At 43.3% G+C, this 24,233-nt stretch overlaps 1 protein-coding gene across 6 annotated transcripts in view; it reads right to left on the bottom strand.

Annotated features, from left to right (window-relative positions):
• FGD5 (FYVE, RhoGEF and PH domain containing 5) overlaps positions 1-24,233 on the bottom strand; it is a 148,443-nt gene that overhangs the window by 103,384 nt on the left and 20,826 nt on the right. The window lies entirely within an intron of this gene.

Raw genomic sequence — 24,233 nt, 5'->3', positions numbered from 1 at the left:
ATCTGAGCTTTCTGGGCCAAAGCCAGGCAAATGTTAAGGTAGCTATCAGGAGAAGGAATTGTTCAAGCCAGGAGAAAAGGCGGAACCGGCACGACCCACTGGTTAATAGATTTAACAACTGCAAGAATCTGATCAGGCTCCATAACGGAGAGGAGAACCTTTCGTTTAGCTCTGCCAACTGGATTGTGGCTTCCTGGTACACATTCTGGCAGGCAGGAGATTCCTTCATCTCTTTCATGGAAAATGGATTATTACAGGAGGGCTGGGGAAGCCTCTGACCACAGGGCCAGGGCTCTTGAAAAGTGAGGAACTGAGCCAAGCATCAACTCTGGACAATTCACAGGGATCCTCTTCCAAATTTCTTCTTAGGCTGCTGTGTTTGGGACATGCACAACCACTGTTCCTTTAGCAGAGAGGCAGGCTGATGAAAATATTAAGAAGAGCAGGAAAGCAAACACCCAAGACTGAGAAAGTTCAGACAAAATAAAATAAAAAATTCCTTCCAGTAGCACCTTAGAGACCAACTAAGTTTGTTCTTGGTATGAGTTTTCGTGTGCATGCATGAAGAAGTGTATCTGAAGAAGTATTTTATTTTATTTTGTTTTGACTATGACAGACCAACACGGCTACCTACCTGTAACTGAGAAAGTTCAGAGTCACTCCAGGAAGCAGTGGGGTTGATATGGCCCTGAGATACAATGAGGTGGATACAGAGGAATGCTTTACACACCCTGTCCAAAGTTACAATTAGCAGTTTAGGGGTTTCCTGCATATCGCATGCAAACAGATGTAGCAGAGCTCTGAAACAATTTATTAGAGGGATTCTGGAGTGGTGACGTGGCAGAGAAGGTGGGCCTTAACTCTTTTCCACACTCATCACTTCTCTTCTCTAAACCCCATGCACCCCAAACCTACTTTTCTTGCAGTAGAAATCCAAACATGGGGCTGAAATGCATCTCTCTGAAGCTCCAAGCAAGTACTATGATGACTTGCTTTTACAAAATTCTGGGTTTTGAACATGAAAGAAGGGAGGTTTGAAAAAGAAGCATCTCAAAGCATTCTGTACTTGGGACTCCTGGGATCCGCCTCCGTTCAACCAAAAGCTTTTTACATCTCACTCTGCAGTTCTGCTTGCTGTCTTGGCCCCCGTCCTGCATTTCCTGTAAACAGGGAACACTTCCTCCCTGGAGATGACCTGGCAATGAACTAGCAATAGTTGATGTTGGATGCACCACACCCAGAACCTTGCTGTGCTAGAAGGTACAATTGGTGACTGTTGACATATAATAAGTTACTAAAAGCTTGCTGAGCCTGTTGTTGGATTCTCTGTATCCAACACTGACAACGTTGGAAATGTTCATTCGTGCCAGAAATGTGGTTTTATTCTAACAAAACAAAATGGCGGAAACACGATCAACGAAGGCTTTTTGGTTGTTTCAATGCTGCCTTTTCACTGTGATCATTTCTCCTGAACATATCATTCTGCTGAAGTATCAAGCTTAGACTAATAAATACATATCCCTTCACACAGGGAACCTGTGCCTCCTGCCCCTGAGGCTGCTTGACTACACCTCCCTTGTCCATGCTGACAGGGACTGATAGGGGTTGGAGGGCGACAGGTTCCCTGTCTCTGATCTATGGGCTTGCCTGCACTAGATACTTCAAGTGGTTTAACAGGTCTTCCATTTTCTCGGAGAATGGGTGGAACTGCAGTTCTTGGAGGGAAATTTGGGGATCTCTTTCAGAATTATCAGCACCTCACCAATCTACAAGTACCAGGATACTTTGGGGGAAGCCATGATAGTTAAAATGGTATGAAACCAATAGAAGCTTGGAAGGGAGGGCAAAACAGAAGTTGGCAGCGTTAGTATAGGTGATTGAGTGAGTGGTTGCTGAACAACTCCAAGCATGCCTGGAAGAAGCGGACCATTTGGATCCCTTCCAGTCAGGATTCAGGCCTCATCATGGGACTGAAACTGCTTTGGTCACACTGGTCGATGATCTCCGGCAGGCTAGGAACAAAGGTGAGAGCTGTTTCCTAGTTCTGCTGGATCTCTCAGCAGCTTTAGACACCATCGACCATAACAGCCTTCTGGACCCTCTAGAGGGGCTGGCAACTAGGGGCACTGTTATACAGTGGTTCCGCTCCTTCCTCCTGGGCTGTGTTCAGAAAGTGGTGGTGTGGGATGAGTGTTCAGACCCCTGGGCTCTCACTTGTGGGGTGCCTCAAGGTTCTGTCCTCTCCCCCATGCTTTTCAACATCTATATGCAGCCGCTGGAAGAGATCATCAGGGGGTTTGGGCTGGGTGTTCAGCAGTATGTGGATGATACCCAGCTCTACCTCTCTTTCAAATCAGAACCAGTGAAGGTGGTGAAGGTCCTGTATGAGTGTCTGGAGGCAGTTGGAGGATGGATGGCGGCTAACAGATTGAGGTTGAATCCTGACAAGACAGAAGTACTGTTTTAGGGGGACAGGAGGCGGGCTGGTGCGGAGGACTCCCTGGTCCTGAATGGGGTAATTGTGCCCCTGAAGGACCAGGTGCGCAGCCTGGGAGTCATTTTGGACTCACAGCTGTCCATGGAGGCACAAGTCAGTTCTGTGTCCAGGGCAGCTGTTTATCAGCTCCATCTGGTATGCAGGCTGAGACTCTACCTACCCGCAGACTGTCTCGCCAGAGTGGTGCATGCTCTAATTATCTATTGCTTGGACTACTGCAATGCGCTCTATGTGGGGCTACCTTTGAAGGTGACCCGGAAACTACAATAATCCAGAATGCGGCAGCTAGACTGGTGACTGGGAGTGGCCGTCGAGACCACATATCACCGGTCTTGAAAGACCTACATTGGCTCCCAGTACGTTTCCAAGCACAATTCAAAGTGTTGGTGCTGACCTTTAAAGCCCTAAACGGCCTCAGTCCAGTATACCTGAAGGAGCATCTCCAACCCCATCGTTCTGCCTGGACACTGAGGTCCAATGCCGAGGGCCTTCTGGCGGTTCCCTCACTGCGAGAAGCCAAGTTACAGGGAACCAAGCAGAGGGCCTTCTTGGTAGTGGCACCCGCCCTGTGGAACGCCCTCTCACCAGAGGTCAAAGAGAGAAACTACCAGACATTTAGAAGACATCTGAAGGCAGCCCTGTTTAGGGAAGCTTTTAATGTTTAATAGACTATTGTATTTTAATATTCTGTTGGAAGCCGCCCAGAGTGCCTGGGGAAACCCAGCCAGATGGGCAAGGTATTATTATTATTATTATTATTATTATTATTATTATTATTATTATTATTATTGAATGAATGTTTATGTTGCTGCATTGGTAGTAGAGATTGGGAGGTGTTTTTTAAAAAATTCATTTCACATTTAAAAGTGAACCTACGTAATTCATGCATTTCAAAACAATATGTGAACACATTCATCCTTTAAAATTTGAACTTCTTTTTTGAGGAGAAATTCATTCCTGAAGGCTGGTGAATTTTCAAGAGGCTTTAAAAAAAATCACACACTGATGTGTATGTGTGGAGAGCTGAACTTATGTTTGTGAAAATTAGAAACTTAGAGAACCAACATTGTTAGATTCACCCATCTCTAATTAGCAGTGAACTAGTAGATAAATAAACAGACCACCCCCCTCCTTGGCGTTTATTATGTATCCTCTTCAGAATCTATTCTTCTCTGCCTTTTGTAGTTACGCTATGTCAAATAAAGCAATGCAAACATTTCTAGGGTTATTACTCCACATCTCCTAGCCAACTGGAAAAGTAATTCATACATTTACACCTTTTATTAGGATCCCACCCTATTTTATGGATGCTTAAGCCGGTGCAGGGGTGGGTGGGCAATTAATATAAATTTGGTGGTGAAACATTGTATGGACAGATCTAGAGCAGCAACAACTTGTTGTAGAGTAATACCAGAACATTTCACCCACCTTCCTCAGTAAATAGGCCCATATGGGTTTAAGACTAGAAGTTCTGGGGAAATGGGGTTACAACTCTCATCGCTGTAAGCAGCCCAAGGGCAAAAGCAGTTATCACGAAGCTTAAGCTGAGAACCACACAGGTTCGAGCCATCACTCACCCAAAACACTGGATGTGTAAACACCACCTTTTCTGCCCGTCTGTCAGAGATGCAAGAAAATTGTCTGGATATATTGCAGCAAAATTGGCTAACCTTCTTGAGCCTTTCTCCCACCCTACCCCCTTAGTTTTACAGTCGAGACTCCTTCCAAGCAGGCATTTGTCCTGATGGTTTCTGTACAAATACACACACCAGACAAGGGCAGCAACCTCGGAAGATTTATCTAGTGCTGCTTCCCACAGAATTGCAACTTGGGGGGGGGGGCGAAAGAGAGAGAGAGAGAGAGAGAGAGAGAAGTAGAGAGGCATCTCAGTGAATACTAGAAAAGCATAATAATCTTGAGGAAGTGTCACCAGGCCACAAAGCCAGACAGACTGGAGCTGTGTTAATGGCACATACTGGAGATTGTTTTCACTCTCAGGACTTAGAAGAGAATCCAATCATGAACTGTAGCGCAGTAAGTTATTATCATTCTGCAGGCCTCCAATATACAGTATGTGCGAGGTACTTAAGATTTATAAAATGTCAATGGAGGCTTAAATTTAGGGACTGCTTACGTATACATGCATAACACTCATGTACACACTTACCAAAAAGAGAAAACACTGAGTAGCATTCAGCGGAAGTTCTACTCAAATTTGACCCAATGAAATTAATGAACCTAAGTTACGACCACAGTTACTCCATACGTTTAAAGCACAGCGATACCACTTTCATGAGTTCCCACAAATAATTCTGGGAGCTGTAGTTTCATACCCTCCAACATTTCTCCAATGAAAATAGGAACGTCCCATTCCATAATGATAATTTTACTATTTATACCCCACACATCTTACTGGGTTGTCCTAGCCACTCTGGGCAGCTTCTAACATATATAAAAACATAATAAAACATTAAACTTTTTTTTAAAAAAAACTTCTCTATACAGGATTGCCTTCAGACAGCTCGGGAGCTGGATAACTCCATGCCCTCCAACATTTCTCCAATGAAAACAGGGACATCCTAAGGAAAAGCTGGAAATTCTAGAATCAAATCTGAAACTGGGATGGCTTCTCTAAATCAGGTCCATCCCTGGAAAATAGGGACACTTGGGGTATCTGTACAGTGGTACCTTGACTTACAAGCGACTCGACTTCTGACATTTTCGACTTCTGAATCAGTTCTGGAAGTGAAAAAATGGCCGCCGCTTCCAAAATTTTTGAGTTACGAAGGGGAAGAGGCGGCATGATACCTCGACTTATGAGGTTTTCAATGTGGTTTTTTCGACTTGCGAAGTTTTTTCCCGTTCCAAGATGAAGCCTTCGACTTACGAAGATTTCGACTTACGGGGGCGCCTTCGGAACGGATTATCTTCGTAAGTCGAGGTACCACTGCAGTTTGTTAAGGGTGCTGAGAGTTGTTAGGAGGCCCCTACTCCCCTCAGAGAGCTATAATATTCTGAGTGGTTTAACGATCAATCCCTCTTCAGAGGACACTGTGGGAATTGTAGCTATTGGGGGCGAATAAGAGTCTCGCTTACCAGACCCAGGCCTGCTTAGTTTCAGCAAGGTGGTAACTTCATGTCCTTTCAGACCAGCAAAAGAAAGGATCCCTGACCATTTTCAAGGCAGTTCCACATAAAATGGGCCACAGTTGTAAGTTAAGTAAGGCATGAGGCATGAGAAAACATCAGCAGAACTTTTTGACATTTCACGCATTTCATAGGGCAGGAAGAAGGTAAGGCTGATCTGATCACGAAACTGTAGAACAAATTAATATATTTCACATTAAGGCCCCATATACAATAACTAGCAGAATTCCCCCATAACTCATCTCTCTGGAGAAAACAAGATCCAGGACGCCAGCTTAGAAACCAACCAGTTCACATATAAGTCTCAAACAACACCTTCGGATAGTCATTTTTCAGTGACCTCCTTATTAATAGACTTTCCTGCCAACTAATCCCAGAGGCTTCAGGCAATGGCTTTGCTGGCTGTAGATGGAAGAACAATTTTACAGCAAAAGATGGTTTCTTTTATTTTTCTGTAACTGCTGGGAAACCTGCCAGTGAAGAGTTGCAAAGGTAATGCTCTGAACACCCTTACAAAATTGCTCCCACTGGTGAATTTCAGCTGTTTTCAAGATTTCTACTCCAAATATGTTTGATGTCATAATGGTAAATTAAGGGAAATTATTACTCAAAATAAATAGAACCACGAGACCATTACATAGGATTTGTTTACTTTCTGAGATCCAAACCCAATCAAGGCTTCAATCAATCATGTTATTTGTATGCTGCCTTTCCAAAGTTAAAACCTTGCTCAAGGCGGATTACATGTAAAAAATTACATCACTGCAAACGTAACAAAGTGGTCAAAAACAATAAGCAATACATCAAAAGTACACAAACAAATTGAACTATTTCCACATAAATCAAAAGATCCAAAATAAAAATATGAAAAACCAGCAGCAACCTCATCCGAACCCTGCTCCCTAAACAACACCCCAGCCCAAGGTTCTGTTCAGCAGCCTCAGCTTTTGTAGCTGGAGTCAGTCTACCCTCCCAGGCCAAGTGAAAAAAAAGGCTGCAAGGCCGAGAGCAGGTCTTCCACAGCTCACAGCTCAGACGCAGCATGTTCACATGGTGCACTCATAGTCACAGATTCTGTTTGGTGGACTTCTAAAATTACTGATAATCCAGAATTCAGACAGTGTGAAAATTGTAAATCACTCTGTGCGAGGGTGAATCATAATCAAATAACTAATGCAAAGCATTATTGCAAGAAAAAAAATATTGATTTCATTTCCCCTTCAGCCATGTGTAAAAAGGGACTAAAAACAGATAAAAAGCAGGAGAAGAGAAGATATGGAGCAAAGGAATCGGATCTGGATCTCTGAGAGAATGATTAAAAGGAAGCAAGAAATCCTTAGTTTGCTCTTTGCTGTTCAGTAAGGGAGATGAAGTGTGTGATAGACACTTCCTTCAAAGCAATAACAATGCCCAGAGCCCATGATTCTCACTTACACAGCACTTTTTAGTATTCAGAGCACTGTACGACTTTTTTTTTCCTCATCCAGCCTCATAATGTCCCTATGAGCAAATAGCATTCTTACAGCTTTGTTACAGCAGACAACAGACAAAGCCAAAGAGAAATGGCTGGCCGAGAGGCAGTGTAGTGTAGTGGTTAGAGGACTGAGGAAACCCATGTTTGGATCCACACTCTGCTATGAAGCTCACTGTATACCCACCCATGCATAACGCACATGGAGTTTACTGCAAGTAAGTATGCATATGATGACTGTTTTTAAAGGTGAAATGAACGCTGTTCAGTGTGCAACTACTGCGATGAAATAGGCTGTGGCTCATCCCTGCCTGCAATTTGGGCCATGTGATGTGAAAGCCACAATCCTCCTAGTCTTGGAAATGTTGGGTGAGTGTCATAGACTGGCTGGGCACAGAGGAATGGTGGGAAGAACCAGCCAGGGAACCCTCAAGGGAAGAAGGCTCAGAGCCCAGGGATTGGTGGTAGGATGGCAAAGTGTGGTCGGGGGGGGGGAGGGAGACAGACGATTGGGAGAAGGACATGTCAGAAACTGAAGAAGTAACATGGCTTAGTGAGTTGGGAGAGTCTGTCGTAGAGAGAAGTCCAGAAGCAGAAGCAGAAATGGAAGTAGGAGAGTGGAGTGAGGGAAGTCGTCAACTTCCCCTCCCCACTGGTCTCCCAGAACCAGAAGAGGTATGAAAAGGGTGGAGGAGAAGTTAGCTTTACGGAAGTACAGTCTCAGATTGCTTGGGAAAGGCTCTGGGGAGGAGAGGACTTAGGCAGCTGTGGGAAGGCATAGACCTTCAGTCTCCGCAACTGCCTCATAGGAGCAAGACCTACCAAAGAAGAATTGCTGTGCTCGTTAGGCCTGACACTCGTATGCAGATCCTATTTTTGCTAATGAAGACTTGACTTGTGATTTACTGCTGGCTCGCTCCTGGCGGTGAGAGAGCTGAAATACTCCCAGTAAACTCTGCATATAACTAAAACCTTTCTTATCTGTATTCTTTCTTCACTTTCTCCAGCCTGATCCCCAATATTTGGCATCTTTCTGCGGGGCCTGCAAGACGGAGCTGTTCCACCTGTTTGATAGTTATGCTTCATTCTTTTATTGGTGGGCTATTTGAAAATGAGACTGCAGTTTTAATTTTGAATTTTTAAATTTGTATTTTAATCTGTATTTTTAAATTGATTGTTTTTATGTTTTTGCTGTCATTTTAATTTGTGTTAGCCACCCTGAGCCCGGTTTTTGGCTGGGAAGGGCGGGGTATAAATAAATTATTATTATTATTATTATTATTAATAATAATAATAATAATAATAATAATACCTGAAGGACCATCTCTCCCTATACTAGCCTGCCTGTGTCTTAAGATCTGCTGCAGTCCTACTGCAACTGCCTTCCTTAGTGTTATGGAATTGCAAAGAGGAGGGACTTCTTGGTGGCAGCACCATTCCAGCTTTGAAATACCCTCCCTAAAGAGACTTGCCTAGCTGGCACCTGCTTTTTGCTCTTTTCAGTACTGGGTTAAGATGTTTTTATTTACCCAGGCATTGCATAATCCCTCAGTCTGCCCTGTAATCCTGCTGTCTTTTATTATGGTTGTCACTGTTAGTCTTTTATTGTACTGTGTTAGGTTTTTGCACCCAGAATCTGAAGTGATGAAGATGGTACAGAAATATTTTAAGCATTTTTTAAAGGTTTTAGATGTGGATCCCCCACCTGGTTTTTCCTCATTTCTGACCCACTGGATTTATTCTTAAAGTGTAGCTTGCAGCCATTCAGTGACCTCGACTGTCTTCATAACGGGGAATTCCACACAAAGAATAATACAATTCATATACAGGGTGGAACAAAACATGGAATTTTCCCTGGCAGGGGGTGAACAACTTGTTGATATAAATTTGCAGACCAATTGGATGGAGAGTATAAAAAGGACAATTGTTTTGCTAAGATTATTTCCAGATTTTCCAGGCTGTTATGGGCCAACACAACAATCAAGAGCTCACTATTCATAATAGGGGGAAAACATAGAATGAAAGAGAGCAATTCACAGATCAGTTACAAAGGCATCAGCCTACTGAAGCCAATAGTATTGCACTGGTGTAACATGGCGTGTGGAGGGTGTGCCTTGTTAAAAGGTTTGCTGTTTCCTCTTCAGCAGAATTTCACATATGATTTCACATGTTTCGTGATAAATTGCTTGACTTTTAAGGAGATTTATAGAACAATGAAATTCTATACTACTCATGTGGTACCATAAGAGGCAGCAAAGAAACAACAAGAAGTAGCAATATTAAGAATGAGAACTGATATTCAACAGATATAATTCTGCCAGTGATTTTAACTCACAAAGCCTGAATATAGTCTTTATTTAAAATAGATTTTTCTAGCATTCAGTTTTCTGACTATAAACTTACTCTGAGTTATTGCTGAACTCATAACCCAGGAGTGAACAAATGAAGACAAAAAAACTCTCATATGGACTAGTAACACTGTGCGTATTGTAGAACCAGGACTGTAAGCATGGTCTTAATTTTCCCTTTCCTTTCATTTTTAAAGCCAAATTATTACTCTTCCTTTATTTATGTTTGGCAACATGACTTAATCATGAAACTTGAATCAAGGATCTTTACATTTTATTTTGAATTTATTGCTGGTTTCTTAGTCCATTGTTTCCATGGAATTCCTCATGACAAGGACAAGGAACAAGTTTCCACACTGGCCTAAACAAGTACAAGTTGGCTTTTTGATTTGTGGAATCCATGAGAGGACACTGCCCAGTGGTACAGCGCATGCTTAAAGGCTTAAAGGCTCAGGTGGAACCGCTGGAATCTCCACTTAAAAGCAGGGATGGGGAACCTGTGGCCTTCGAAGGTGTTGTTGGACTCCAGCTTCCATGAGCCACAGTCAACATGGCCAACGAAGTCAGGGATGATAAGAGCTGGAATCCAACATCTGGAAGGCCACAGATTTCCCAGCCGTAACTTTAAAACATATTAGTACAGAGCTGGGAAAGCCCTGCACTTGAGCCACAGCCAATCTTAATAGACAATATTGATCCAGGTGGGCAAACAGTCTCACAGTTTTATATGTCCACGGTTGGAAAACGTTTGTACTTTGGAAATGTGATAAAAGTCAAGGGATGGTGCATTGCCACCTACAGCACAGATCAAATGACCTACCATGTACTAATGCAAAACATGCCAAAGAATAGGAAGCTATCTCTCAGCACACATTTTCTGAGCCTGTTACTCTGTTTATTTGACTCCATGGTGAAGAACCAATATTTTGGACAGTGTATCTGAAAGCGATGTCCAATGGCAGAATAGCCATTGGCAGAGAGGCTGAGAAATTCACCTGTACTAGCTCCAAGTGTCATTGCCTCAACCCCTTCATGACACATTGCTTCAGGCTCGTCTCCTACTGTGGACTGTATTCATGTATTCTGCAACTGCCTGTCCAGCACTGGCTTCACTATTCCCTCAAAAGCAAAATAAGGACAAAACTGGGAGAGTGCTTTACCAGGAACAGGCACCACTCCTTGAACAGGGTCTGTACCTGATAAACAGGGGAAATTGGAGCATCCGGAAATGGCATGGCATAAAGTGAACTGAGCTTCAAGAAAGCTCCTGAGGCCTAGTCATGGGACCTAAATACTTCCTGCATTGGTAGACGGTCTCCACTAGAGATAGCAAAGGAAACAAAGATGCAATAAGGAACTATTCTTGCAATATGCTGTTGCTTTGGTTATGTCCCATGTGTGGTGATGGAGAGAAGATGCCCCAGTGACAAACCCTGTCCAAGCTGATAGAAGTTGAGCTTGTGGCCTGTAGATCACGGAAAGGTGTTTGGTGGCGATATGTCTAATTGTGCTTACTTTAGGCCTTTGAAGAGATACCCCCAATTAATCTGACCAATTACCCAAGCGAAAGGGTCCTTTTATTGGCTCTTTAAGAGGGGTCCTGGCAAAGCAGACCGTGCCTCTTAAATACATTCTCCCATCCATTAACTCTAATTGGTCCATTAAGATAAAATTAATTGTTGCGTGCCAGTGAAAAGCCAATATTAAGGGGCTTTACATTAAACCCCCATGGGTCCCATCAAAGCACAGTTCTTGCAGGATAATTAAAAGTGGACTGTATGCTATAAATAACTGTGTCGGACTGAACAACAGACCATAAACTATTGAATTAGATTTGTAACAACTGCAAGTACAACACCCAAAAGCAATTGCATTTTTAATGCTATGGGATATAGGCACTGTGTATCATTAAGTAGCAAGGAAAAGAAGATTCACGGGCTGCCTCAGAGTGGTAATGCGCTATGCCTCATCCAATAAATCTTTGCAATAAGAGTCGGCAAACAGCATATAGAGAAGATAATGCATTCCTATGCAGGGTAGAACAGGAGTTGGTGATTCCTAATGTGAACGTACGCTGGCCATATTCTCATTCTTCTTCTCATTACAGGCAATACTGGACTAGTTTTGCAGGCTGATGAACTACTTTCCTATCTGTAACAATTTTTGCACTCTGGTGACGGGAGCAGAAGAGACAAATATTATAGCCAAGGTAGTATACAGTCAATGCAGCTAATGGCACCAGGAAGGAATAAACTATCATATGCTCTGGTAGTTACAGTTGCTGTTGTATAAGGCTGGGTTTTGCTTGGATACCACTGGTTGTGATAAAGGAACAGCATCACGTACACAACTAATTGCTACTGGCACATCATGCTACCTTAGGTATTAGCTCGTTGTCAGGCTTAGCACCTTGGGAGGAAGGATTACCACTTTGTTCTCTCACTTCCACCATGTGAACCCTACCAGGTCTAAGCAAATTACAGTACCGGTACTTAGAAACTCTTACCATTTCGGAACTAAGTTATATTGCCTGTCTCTTCTTTTTGCTATATTAGGGTGTGAAACTTAATTTTTGCAAATTTATTCAGTGAGGGGACTTAAAATAAGTTTTTTGGGTGTGAGAAATTCAAATCGGCTATTATTTTTGTGATTGGACAACTTTTAGCTTGGTAAATCTACGTTTGATGAAGCAGCACATGAACTGCTTTTGGAAAACCAAGGAATTTTAATTTTACCTCCTGAAAATGCCAGGTGATACTAGATAATAAGAATACTAGATAATAAGATACTAGATAATAATAAGAATATTTAATATAACTGCAAGTACTTGACAATCATTTTTAATTCTTTCTGTGCAATTTTACGCACATTTTACCTTCCAAGTAAGACAAAAATTATATTAATTTAACCAAAATATATTTTGAATTCCCAAGTACTGTGGAATGCCCTCCCATCACATGTCAAACTATAAATAAATAACTATATGACTTAAGGAGGACATCTGAAAACAGCCCCGTACAGTGAAGATTTTAATAGCTGATGTTTTATTGTGTTTTTAATATTGTGTTGGGAGCTGCCCAGAGTGGCTGGGGCAACCCAGTCAGATGGGTGGTATATAAAAAATAAAATTATTATTACTGTTATTATAAGTTGTGTTACAACTTTTAGCACCCCTCATTTTTTGAATCTGAAAGATGAAAAATTCAACATGCCCTACGAGTGTGTCCTGCCTTTGAAGCATTTGTAAGTAAACCATTTTTAACTTACCCGAACATGTGATCTTTTTCTATGCTAAGGGAAGTGAGGAACTTAGAAGCAACTTAGGAGGAGATATTTTAAAAGTCTTAACAGCCTATATTTCCATGCTTTACTTTGCTGCATGTTTCGTGATCTTAAATCTCTGCTGGGATTTTAAATCTCTCGCCAATGAGTATTTACCCCAAACCTGGATCTAGGCATTCAGGGAATTCTACTTTTCTTTTACCACATCTAGTATCCATTATTCAAGCAAACCAAATTAACCAGCACAACATTCAGTGCTATTTTTCTAGAAAAAGAGGTGCAGGGACTCACCATGAACTCTTCCCTTGTTCTCTTATAATGTCAATGGTGCCCACATGAGAGGTGTCGGAGCTGAGTTCCGTGAGTTCCAGCAGAAAAAAAGTCCTGACAACATCCCTTCCAATTCCATGATTCTACAATGTGTAGTTCCGCCCTGAATATTGTTCATCCTTCAGTCTTGGATTTCCTGGTTGTATAAGGTACAACCCTCGCAACGTTCCTTATGATCACAGGATAAACACTGGGCGAGGTATTTTGCTCCAAGAAAGCTTTCTGCCTAAATTGTACTTAATTGTGGATAAATTGGCTCATGTTTTATGCCCCAGTCTGATGTTTCAAGCGGCAAGCTGACAGCAAATGCCCTCAGCCAGGAAATCAGCTTGAAAGGGAGGGTTTCAGCCAACAATTCCCACGCTGGCACTTGGCCTTGCTAGTCAATCCTGGCAGGCTGCCTTCTGGTCTAGTTATAAGAGGAACCCTGCTGGATCCGACCAAAGAGGCATCTAGTCCAGCTTTCTGCTTCCACACTGGCTGACCAGAAACATCTGGGTAGTCCACAGTCACAATGTGTAAGTAATTGCAGCACTCTCCCATTCTTGTGTCCCAACCATTGATGTTTGGATGTAGCCTGCATTTGACCCTAAAAATCCACCATAATCTTTTCCTTCATTAATTTGTGTAACCCCCTTTTAAAGTCCTATAATTTGCAACAGCAAATTTGTATAAATTTGCCCTGAATCCCCTACTAGTTTAATTGGATGAAGAAGAGTTTGGATTTGGATTTGATATCCCGCTTTTCACTACCCGAAGGAGTCTCAAAGCGGCTAACATTCTCCTTTCCCTTCCTTCCCCACAACAAACACTCTGTGAGGTGAGTGGGGCTGAGAGACTTCAGAGAAGTGTGACTAGCCCAAGGTCACCCAGCAGCTGCATGTGGAGGAGCGGGGACGCGAACCCGGTTCACCAGATTACGAGTCTACTGCTCTTAACCACTACACCACACTGGCTCTTTGAGCCCAAATTCTATCTAGTATGATGTGCTGGGGTTGGGGTTGGGGTTGGGGTGGGGCGAGACGGGATGGGACAGCGTCTCTCTGTCTACTTTCTGTACACCATGCATTATTTTATAACCATCTGCCATGGCACCTACTTACTTCTCTCCCCACACCACAAGCCAAATGTCCTCAACTAAAAGTCTCCTTTACAGCCAGAAAGCTAATAAGACACAGCCCTGCTGCAGCACATAGCACACTCCAAATTATCACTCTTAGTGCAAATCTATATCTTATATTCAACATGGGGAAGGTTCTGAAAATGGCATACCCGCGTCAGATTGTCTCTTTCTCTCTCTTCCGTAACATAGAGCACTCCCCCCACGGGCTGACAACCATCACAACCAGCACATTTCCTACCCTTATCAGTCGTAGCCAACAGCGTGCAGTGGGGGAGAGAAAAACACACCAGACAATTATCTTATTATGATACAGAGGAGGGGGTGAAAGAGGATACCATTCTTGGCAACAGACCCAGGGCCAGTCCCATGCATATCTCTGCCCTTAGGCAGGTTTCTTCCACACTACAGACCTTTTGTGGTGAATTATTTTTTCCAAAACCAGCTGGAAGTGGAATTAAACCGGAGGTTCCACACAGCATATAAAAAGACCAATATATTATCCGAGAGTGCCCTTTGTCCCACTGCCCAAACCCTCCAGTAATGTTTGCTCAACAGTAAGTTGCATCCAGCAAGGAATGCCAGCAATTTTTTTTCTTGTAGGTTCAACCTGTTTTATTGCTTTCTGATAAGCTTAGGTAGGAGATTAGTGATGAATAGCCTATTACGGTAATTACTTCTTGACTAACCTCTCTAGGACTTCCAGGTGGGAACTTTTCTATTTTATTTTTTATGTCATTTTTATAGCAAAATAATGCTATTTCTCTATTACAGTGTGTGGGGGTGGGAACCTAAGTGATGCAAGGAAACTATTAATTAATGTCACCTCTTTTTCCAGAAACAGTAACTGACAGTGGGGCAATTAACAGAGGCTATATAGAGGTTAAATCTGTAAACAGGAAGTGTTTACTCAAATGTGCAGGAGCCCTTAAAAACCTCAGTAGTGTTTTGCTCTAAACTAGACAGGCTGGTGCTGCAATGAAGTATAACTGCCCCTCCTTTTGCCACAATTCAGATATTAAAAACCAAAGGAGGACAGCGCGGAAAACCACTTGAATGCAATGGAAGGACGACATCATCAGAATGCTCTGTAAACACTTAATGAATGAAGTTTTTCGAAAAGTGAAGAAACCTAGAAAGCCAATTTCAAAGGAAAGGGTGAGCGTGGAAACAATCATAGCACGCAGACCAGGACTTAACATTGCTGTACAGCCAGGGCAGGCGAGATCCTACAGCAACATGCATCAGATACTGCTGCATTGTCAAGGGGAAATGTAATATATTCAGTCTCTGCTTCTATTAACTCAATTTCCATTCCACTACATGGCCCATTTGAGCTCTCGGGGTGGCTAACCACAATAAACAGACAATAAAACAACAGTAAAAAGCAACAAAATAAAATACCAATTAAAAGAAGTGTTGCCAAGATAATAGTAAGACAGATTTGCAGTCACGAATAGATAGTACTGAGCTGTGGAATGTAAAGCTCAGACCTAAGGAAAGGCAAGAGTGACATGCATCAGAAAGCTCTTTCACAAAAGCTTGAAAAGTGCACATACAATATGCTCAGAGCCAGGACCATCTTAAAGGGATCGGCTGCCCTGGCGCCACAATTCCCTCGGCGCCCCTGGTGGGCCGCCTCTCCGCCCACCTCCCTCCCACGCTGGCCGCCCCTCGGGAGGGGGGGTGGGCGAGCGGGAGATGAGGGGCGTGGCGCTGCAAGCCGGCCACCCTCCGGAGCCCCAGCTGGAGTGCTGGGAAGGGCGCACAAAGCCCGCGCCGCTCCAGCGCCATGCCCCTCATCCCCCGAGGGGCGGCCAGCGCGGGAGGGAGGTGGGCGAGCGGGGGATGAGGGGTGTGGCGCTGGAACGGCGCGGGGCTTTGCGCGCCCTTCCCAGCGCTCCAGCTGGGGCTCCGGAGGGCAGCCGGCTTGCAGCTCGCCCACCCGCCCATGAGGGCGGGCGCGGGTTGGGGAGGGGGCGCCTGGTATGCCGGCGGGCTCGCGGAGGCGCCCCTGGGGGGCCTGGCGCCCTGGTGCACCACGCCACCCAGCCCCTATGACGAGACGGCCCTGCTCAGAGCTGAAACCCCCTTATGCTGCTAGAAAGAGGGTATTGATCTGGGCCCCATGTTTTATGCATCATCTGCTCCACACCTCTAGGTAGTTAAGGAGCCTGGTGGTAAAGATGGGGAAAGGTCTAGTTCTGCTCAAGAGTAGACCCACTGAAATGAATGAATCCCAATGAGATATGCCCAATAATGTCATTGGGTCAACTGAGTAGGGCAAACATTTGAATTAGTCCACCATTTGCTCCTTTTTGTGTGGTTGTTATACATTGTGTGAGTTACGAAGCATTTCACAACAACAACAACAACAACAACAACAACAACAACTTATTATTTATACCCTGCCCATCTGGCTGGGTCTCCCCAGCCACTCTGGGCAGCTTCCAGCAAAGATTAAAAATACATTAAAATGTCACACATTAAAAACTTCCCTAAACAGGGCTGTCTTCAGATGTCTTCTAAATGTCAGAAAGTAGTTTATTTCCTTGACATCTGATGGGAGGGCGTTCCACAGGGTGGATGCCACTACCGAGAAGGCCCTCTGCCTGGTTCCCTGTAACCTGGATTCTTGCAGCGAGGGAACCACCAGAAGGCCCTCGGCGCTGGACCGCAGTGTCCAGGCAGAATGATGGGGGTGGAGACACTCCTTCAGGTATACTGGGCCCAAGGCCATTTAGGGCTTTAAAGGTCAGCACCAACACTTTGAACTGTGCTTGAAAATGTAGACAGCACATCTGGCACAGTAGTTAGAGCATTGGACTGAGACCTGGGAGACTGAGGCTCTAGTCTTCACTCAGCCATGATGGTCAGGGGCCTGTGGGTGTTTCTTAGCCTAAGCCTACCTCACAGGGTTGTTGTGAGGTTATAAAGGGGAGTGTAAGACCCAAGTCTGCCATTCTGAGCTTCTTGGAAAGAAAGTGGGATACTGACAGCAGCTTTCAGACAGTTTGTTTAACTTTGATCGCAATGATTGCCATTGCTGTGAATTAGTCCCTTGCAGAATAATTACAATTCCTGAATTTCACCTTTTTTTTTTACCTTGAAACCAATTAGCTTCTAGTGACAGCTGACAATCATCTCTGATTGTGCTGACTACTGTATAATAGGAGGCATAAACACAATTGGCTATTTGAAAATGTTAAAGCAGTGCAGTTTTCATCTTGTTAAAACTGTCCAGTGCTCTCATCTACCCAACATTTGGAATGGCCTCATTATCCCCAGAATTCTGGTCTGTTATTTTTGTTGTTCAGTCATTCAGTCGTGTCCGACTCTTTGTGACCCTATGGACTAGAGCACGCCAGGCACCCCTATCCTTCACTGCCTCCCGTAGTTTGGCCAAACTCATGCCAGTCGCTTCGAAAACACTGTCCAACCATCTCATCCTCTGTCGTCCCCTTCTCCTTGTGCCCTCCATCTTTCTCAATATCAGGGTTTTTCTGATCTGTTATACAATACTCTTAAACCTTTACCCACAGAAGAATCATTTCACCCCCTGCACCAGACTATTGGGAATTCAGTGCTAACTAGCATTATACCGGTAGCTCCCAGAAAGTGTTGTCTTCTGTTTTGAAACATAGGCGTCACTCCCGTAGTTCTGATGTTCAGAGGTCAGAGTTACCAAAACAACACCATCCATGAAGAACGGGGAGATATCAGCAGGTGGGAGGGAACCCCAAGGTTTACAGAAGTACAAGCAATATTTTCTGGGGGGATACGTATGCGGTAACCCGGCCCCCAAACAGCACAAGGATGCATGCTCAATAGATGCAGAATGCAGACTGCCAGGGGCAGGGCAGAAAATCAGGAGGGAGGGACAAGGGGATAAAATAACCTGAACAGGGAAATTCTACATTGGAACGTTTTGTTCAGGTTCCACATGCACAGACTACTGTATAATCCATACAAGACTGTGTGACTTTTCAGAGACAATGGACAAAAACCTTCATCCATCACCACCACGCCTTGCCACTGGAGAGAACCAAGAGCTGCCTGTGCAAGGAACAGAAGGAAATGGCCTTGTACTAAATCTGACAAATGCTCCATCTAGCTCAGTATTGTCTGCCCAAACTGGCAGCAGCTGCCCTGGATTTGAGGCAAGTCCTACCTGAAGACCCTCTCTCCTGAAATTCCCGACAGTGAGTCAGGTTACTAATTGTCATGGGGAAGCCATTACAACAAAGGTATTTGTCTTTCTTTCTGAACACACTGCTTCCCTTAATGTTGGGATTTCCCCAGGAAAATATAAAGTCTAGAATGATACTCCAAAAACAAGAGGTGAAAGGCGACATGCTGCTAGGCCACATCATGCAGCAGAAAACTCATCACTGTGGGGCCCATAGGCCTTCTCCACACGACATGACTAACTACTTTTCACGGAAAGAACCACCTTAACAGCATTTCCATTGCTGCATTACCAAATTATATTTTAATTATTAATACTAGTTGGGTAAATTTTGGGTAACGCTGGTAACTGCCCTTCAGGGGACAATGTTCCAGCTACTAAGCCCCACATCAGTAATTGAAAGGAAAGATTATCTCTTGCATGCTTTCATTACAGAGTTCTTTTGCTATCAATTTGATGGAATCTAATTAAAAAATATTAGCCAAGATATACCACACCCACCTGCACAATGCCCTTTAAGAACCGAAATCTTCTCTCTGGCCAATTTTAATAAACCCCTGCAAACACTGGGGCTTCCGAGGCATCTAAATGGTGTAGTAATTTGATAGTGTGTTTTTTTAATTCTATTCATGAAACTCAATACAGAAAAACCATTGTCATGAGGACAAGAGCTGGTGCAGTACAGCGGCAGGTAAGGGACTGAGGTGCAAATCAGGAAGTCACCGGATCCAATTCTGTCTCTAGTATGAACTCGCTGGTTGATCTTAGACAAACCTCTCTCTCTCAGTCTTCATTTCCCAATTATAATACTGCCTCACCCTACAGGAGAGATGAAGATCCCACTAGCCTCCTGATGTTAATGCATTATATTAAAGAAAGTGTGTATAGAAGGGAAAACAATGTACAAAAGCGGAGTACAAAATTTCTTTCAATATTAGGCATAATTGCATACAAAACTGGATATATCTGGGAGCGTGAAAGAAAATGTGGGAAGATGGGAGTTGTATTCCAGCAACATCTGGAGGGCAACCAGTTCTACACTGCAGCATTACAAAATGTTGTAAGGTTGGCAACCCGATAATATAAAGTGCTATACAAAGTGAAGTGCTTTGAACATTTGAAAGCGCTATACAAATGCTAAATATTAAATATATGTTTGGGGTCATTATTTTATTCCACATCCTGATATCTTGAGCATCATAGGATACATTTCCCATCACTTATTACGAGATGTGAACATTGGCTGGCGGCCACCATTTCAACACACACCCTGGAAGAAATATGGGAGTGATACCACATGATCATGTATTATGTTAGTCCCAAAGAACCTCTAGTGGGGAGACTGTCCTGGACACCCAAACAATGTACTGTACTGGACACCCAGCTCTGTACTGCCTACACCAGTGATAGCCAAACTTGGCCCTCCAGCTGTTTTGGGACTACAACTCCCATCATCCCTAGCTAACAGGACCAATGGTCAGGCATGATGGGAATTGTAGTCTCAAAACAGTTGGAGGGCCAAGTTTGGACATCACTGGCCTACACTGACTGTCAACCACTCTCAAGGGTTTCAAACAGGGTTCTATCCCAGCCCTACCTGCAGAAGCTGGGGGCTCAACCTGGGATCTTCTACATATGAGGCAGATGGTCTACCACTGAGATGTGGCCCTTCCTTGTAGATTTCAGTGGGTCTACTCTAAGCATGACTAAGTCTGGACCCAACCCACAATGCTTTAATTGATGCAAGGTTTTCTAGAACCATAGAGGAAATCATTGTCTCTTGTCTTCCTTTTACAAAATGGGTGGTTTCATCCAGTGCTTTTTTTCTTAAAAAAAAAATGTTTAGGGGTACTCTGTTTTTTCTACACATATTGAAATTCTGCCCCTCAATGAGGCCAAACTTAGATTCACAAAATGTTTAGGGGTATGCGTACCCCCGCATCCTCTCAGAAACAAAAGCACCGGTTTCATCTGTCAAGTCTTTTTTTCCCCTTAAATCAAATGCAGTTGTCAGTTTTTCTCAGAGTAACAGTGCTGGAATACACAGAAGCAGCCTTGAATACTGTGCTGAAACTTCCTGAACCAGTTTTGATTGGCTTCCCCTTAGCAGCCCCGTGCTTCCATGGGAAGTTCATAAATGTGTCACAGCCATTTACGTTGTTCAATATTTTTAACTTTTATCCGCAAGGAAAGCCCTGAAATTGCCCTTCACTTGACAACAACAACAACAACAACAACAACAACAACAACAACAACATTTCATTTTTCTCAGTCCAGATGCGACCACCCAAAATGCCAGAGATAAACACCTATAAAGCCATGTTTTTGTGTTCAGCTATGAATGCATTTCTGTGTCTATATACTGCTGCCCAACCAAGGCTACCAGGCTGATAATAATGAAAAAAACAGAATGGTGCATCCATTGACAAGTGAATCTAACTTGTATGATTCTTAAGATTTTTCTTTGGTCCGGTCCCCAGAAAAACATGTTAAAATCTATGCAATAAATTCAGGATTCGGATTTAGCTCTTGAAGGCAAGACAGTTTTCACCCACATCCAAGGATAAAAACTACATGTGCACGATGTCTTCTATTAGTATTTATTTATTTATTTATTTATTGCATTTGTATAGCGCCCTTCATCTGAAAATCTCAGGGCGGTTCACAGCATAAAAATACAAGCAAACACACACAAAATGCATAATAGAAACAAGGGCAGGAACAAAACAATAACCCCCTTTCCACAAACACATTTAAAAGGATATAGGATCCTTGATGTTAAATGGATGTGGAAACTTGGTCCTCTAGATGCTGCTAGACTACAACTCCCATCATCCCTAATTATTTACCATGCTGGCGGGGGTTGATGGGAGTTGGAGTCCAATAACACATCAAGCAGTGCTTTTTCCCAGGGGGCACTCAAGGGTACGCAGTACTGGCACCTCTTTTTGGTGTTTTTTTTTTTTTTTAAATGTGACATTTACTGTAACAACTTCATGGTGAGTACCAGCACCTATTTTTTCTAGAAAGAAAGCACTGACCTCAAGGATCACCTGTTCCCCATCGTAGCTTTATTATGTCAGAGTATTAAAGCATGTGGAAGTGATGATATTCCAGCTGAACTATTTAAAACCCTAAAAGATGATGCTGTTAAGGTGCTACACTCAATATGCCAACAAGTTTGGAAAACTCAGCAGTGGCCAGAGGATTGGAGAAGATCAGTTTACATCCCAATCCCAAAGAAGGGCAGTGCCAAAGAATGCTCTAACTACCGCACAATTGCACTCATTTCACACGCTAGCAAGGTTATGCTTAAAATTCTACAAGGCAGGCTTAAGCAGTACGTGGACCGAGAACTCCCAGAAGTGCAAGCTGGATTTCGAAGGGGCAGAGGAACCAGAGACCAAATTGCAAACATGCGCTGGATTATGGAGAAAGCTAGAGAGTTCCAGAAAAACATCTACTTCTGCTTCATTGACTACGCAAAAGCATTTGACTGTGTCGACCACAGCAAACTATGGAAAGTTCTTAAAGAAATGGGAGTGCCTAATCACCTCATCCGTCTCCTGAGAAATCTGTATGTGGGACAAGAAGCTACAGTTAGAACTGGATATGGAATAACTGATTGGTTCAAAATTGGGAAAGGAGTACGACAAGGCTGTATATTGTCTCCCTGCTTATTTAACTTATATGCAGAATTCATCATGCGAAAGGCTGGGCTGGATGAATCCCAAACCGGAATTAAGATTGCCGGAAAAAATATCAACAACCTCAGATATGCTGATGATACAACCTTGATGGCAGAAAGTGAGGAGGAATTGAAGAACCTTTTAATGAGGGTGAAAGAGGAAAGCGCAAAATATGGTTTGAAGCTCAACATCAAAAAAACTAAGATCATGGCCACTGGTCCCATCACCTCCTGGCAAATAGAAGGGGAAGAAATGGAGGCAGTGAGAAATTTCACTTTCTTGGGTTCTATGATCACTGCAGATGGTGACAGCAGTCACGAAATTAGAAGACGCCTGCTTCTTGGGAGAAAAGCAATGACAAACCTAGACAGCATCTTAAAAAGCAAAGACATTACCTTGCCAACAAAGGTCCGTATAGTTAAAGCTATGGTTTTCCCAGTAGTAATGTACGGAAGTGAGAGCTGGACCATAAAGAAGGCTGATCGCCGAAGAATTGATGCTTTTGAATTATGGTGCTGGAGGAGACTCTTGAGAGTCCCATGGACTGCACGAAGATCAAACCTATCCATTCTCAAGGAAATCGGCCCTGAGTGCTCACTAGAAGGACAGATCCTGAAGTTGAGGCTCCAGTACTTTGGCCACCTCATGAGAAGAGAAGACTCCCTGGAAAAGACCCTGATGTTGGGAAAGATGGAGGGCACAAGGAGAAGGGGACGACAAAGGATGAGATGGTTGGACAGTATTCTCGAAGCTACTAACATGAGTTTGGCCAAACTGCGGGAGGCAGTGAAGGATAGGCGTGCCTGGCGTGCTCTGGTCCATGGGGTCACGAAGAGTCGGACACGACTGAACGACTGAACAACAACAACAATTAAAGCATACGAGTTTAGCTGTGCACAGTTCAGCTGCTAACTGAAGCCGTGACCCAAGATTATGGGCAATGTACAACAAATGGTAAATAAAGTGAAAATCCCATTCATTTTTTTAATAGAAATGTGTGTGCATGTGTCACTGGCTGGTTGACTTGACTGCCACCAAATATAATGATGAGTTTGGATAGCCCATAATAGCTAAGGAAATAGATGCTTCTTTCCCACACAGTTGTCCTTTCCTCTTTTTCTGCCTTGACTGGTATGGGGACAGATTTGCTTTCAAGTTGACTGGTATTTCCTCTGAGTTATAAACCTGCGAGGGATTGTTAAGATGGAATGTCAAAGCAAAAGAAATCTTTGCTTTGATATGATGAAACTAGTGAAGTTAAAGATTAGATCAAGATAGTCCCCCCGCTCCAAATGATCAGAAAGAAAAAAAGCCTCACTGATGTCTCAAATCTCACAGCTTTGGATGTGTTTTTCAAATGATTCGAAAACTCTCCCAAACATTGATCACGACAGACTTTGGTAAAAATAGCGAACTTCACATAGTTTCCAATGGCTGAGTTTGGAGGAAGTCTACAGATTAATCATTTAACTTTTGGGAACCAAAACTGACCCTTAAGAGGAGCAGACAAGAATGATGTATGGCATAAAAGCAGGTAATGTAGAATGCAGTGTGGGAGCTAAGGAGGCAGGTATGGATGTGCCACAAGCCCCACTGAAATGACAGTGTCTAAATCAAACAAGCATGTACACAAAAGCTCATACCAAGAACAAACTTAGTTGGTCTCTAGGTGCTACTGGAAGGATTTTTTATTATTTTTTATTTTCTTTTGACTATGGCAGACCAACACGGTTACCTACCTGTAACTAGCCCTTATATAGACATTTTAAATTGCCTGCCCAGGAGTCCAAGACCACCCCCAGAAACATCATACATACATCACAGAAGGGGTGTAGCCCAAGACCATCACCTTAATACAACAGAGAAGGGGCGGACTACAACAGAAATATGAGTGTGTTGTTGTTTTTCTCCTGTCTTCTAGGTTACTTGACTGGATTACCTGGGCATCCTGGACACTCTTTTGTTATGATAACTACTCAATTCCTGAATGCAGGTCACAGGTCACAGGCTCACACCCTATTCATATCTAAAATGTGCGCTTAAGACAGGATTTGTGAAAGAGACAATGGGGCGATTTCCCATTTCCTTCAACCTTGCAGAGAAATATTTGAGGTTATTTTGGGAGAGAGAAAATGGTTTCAGGACTTTTCTGTGGGTTTC

Source organism: Lacerta agilis, chromosome 2 (assembly GCF_009819535.1).
Source record: "Lacerta agilis isolate rLacAgi1 chromosome 2, rLacAgi1.pri, whole genome shotgun sequence".
Lineage (NCBI taxonomy): Eukaryota > Metazoa > Chordata > Lepidosauria > Squamata > Lacertidae > Lacerta > Lacerta agilis.
Note: the sequence above shows the minus strand (reverse complement) of the source record. Positions and strands in the feature narration are given on the sequence as shown.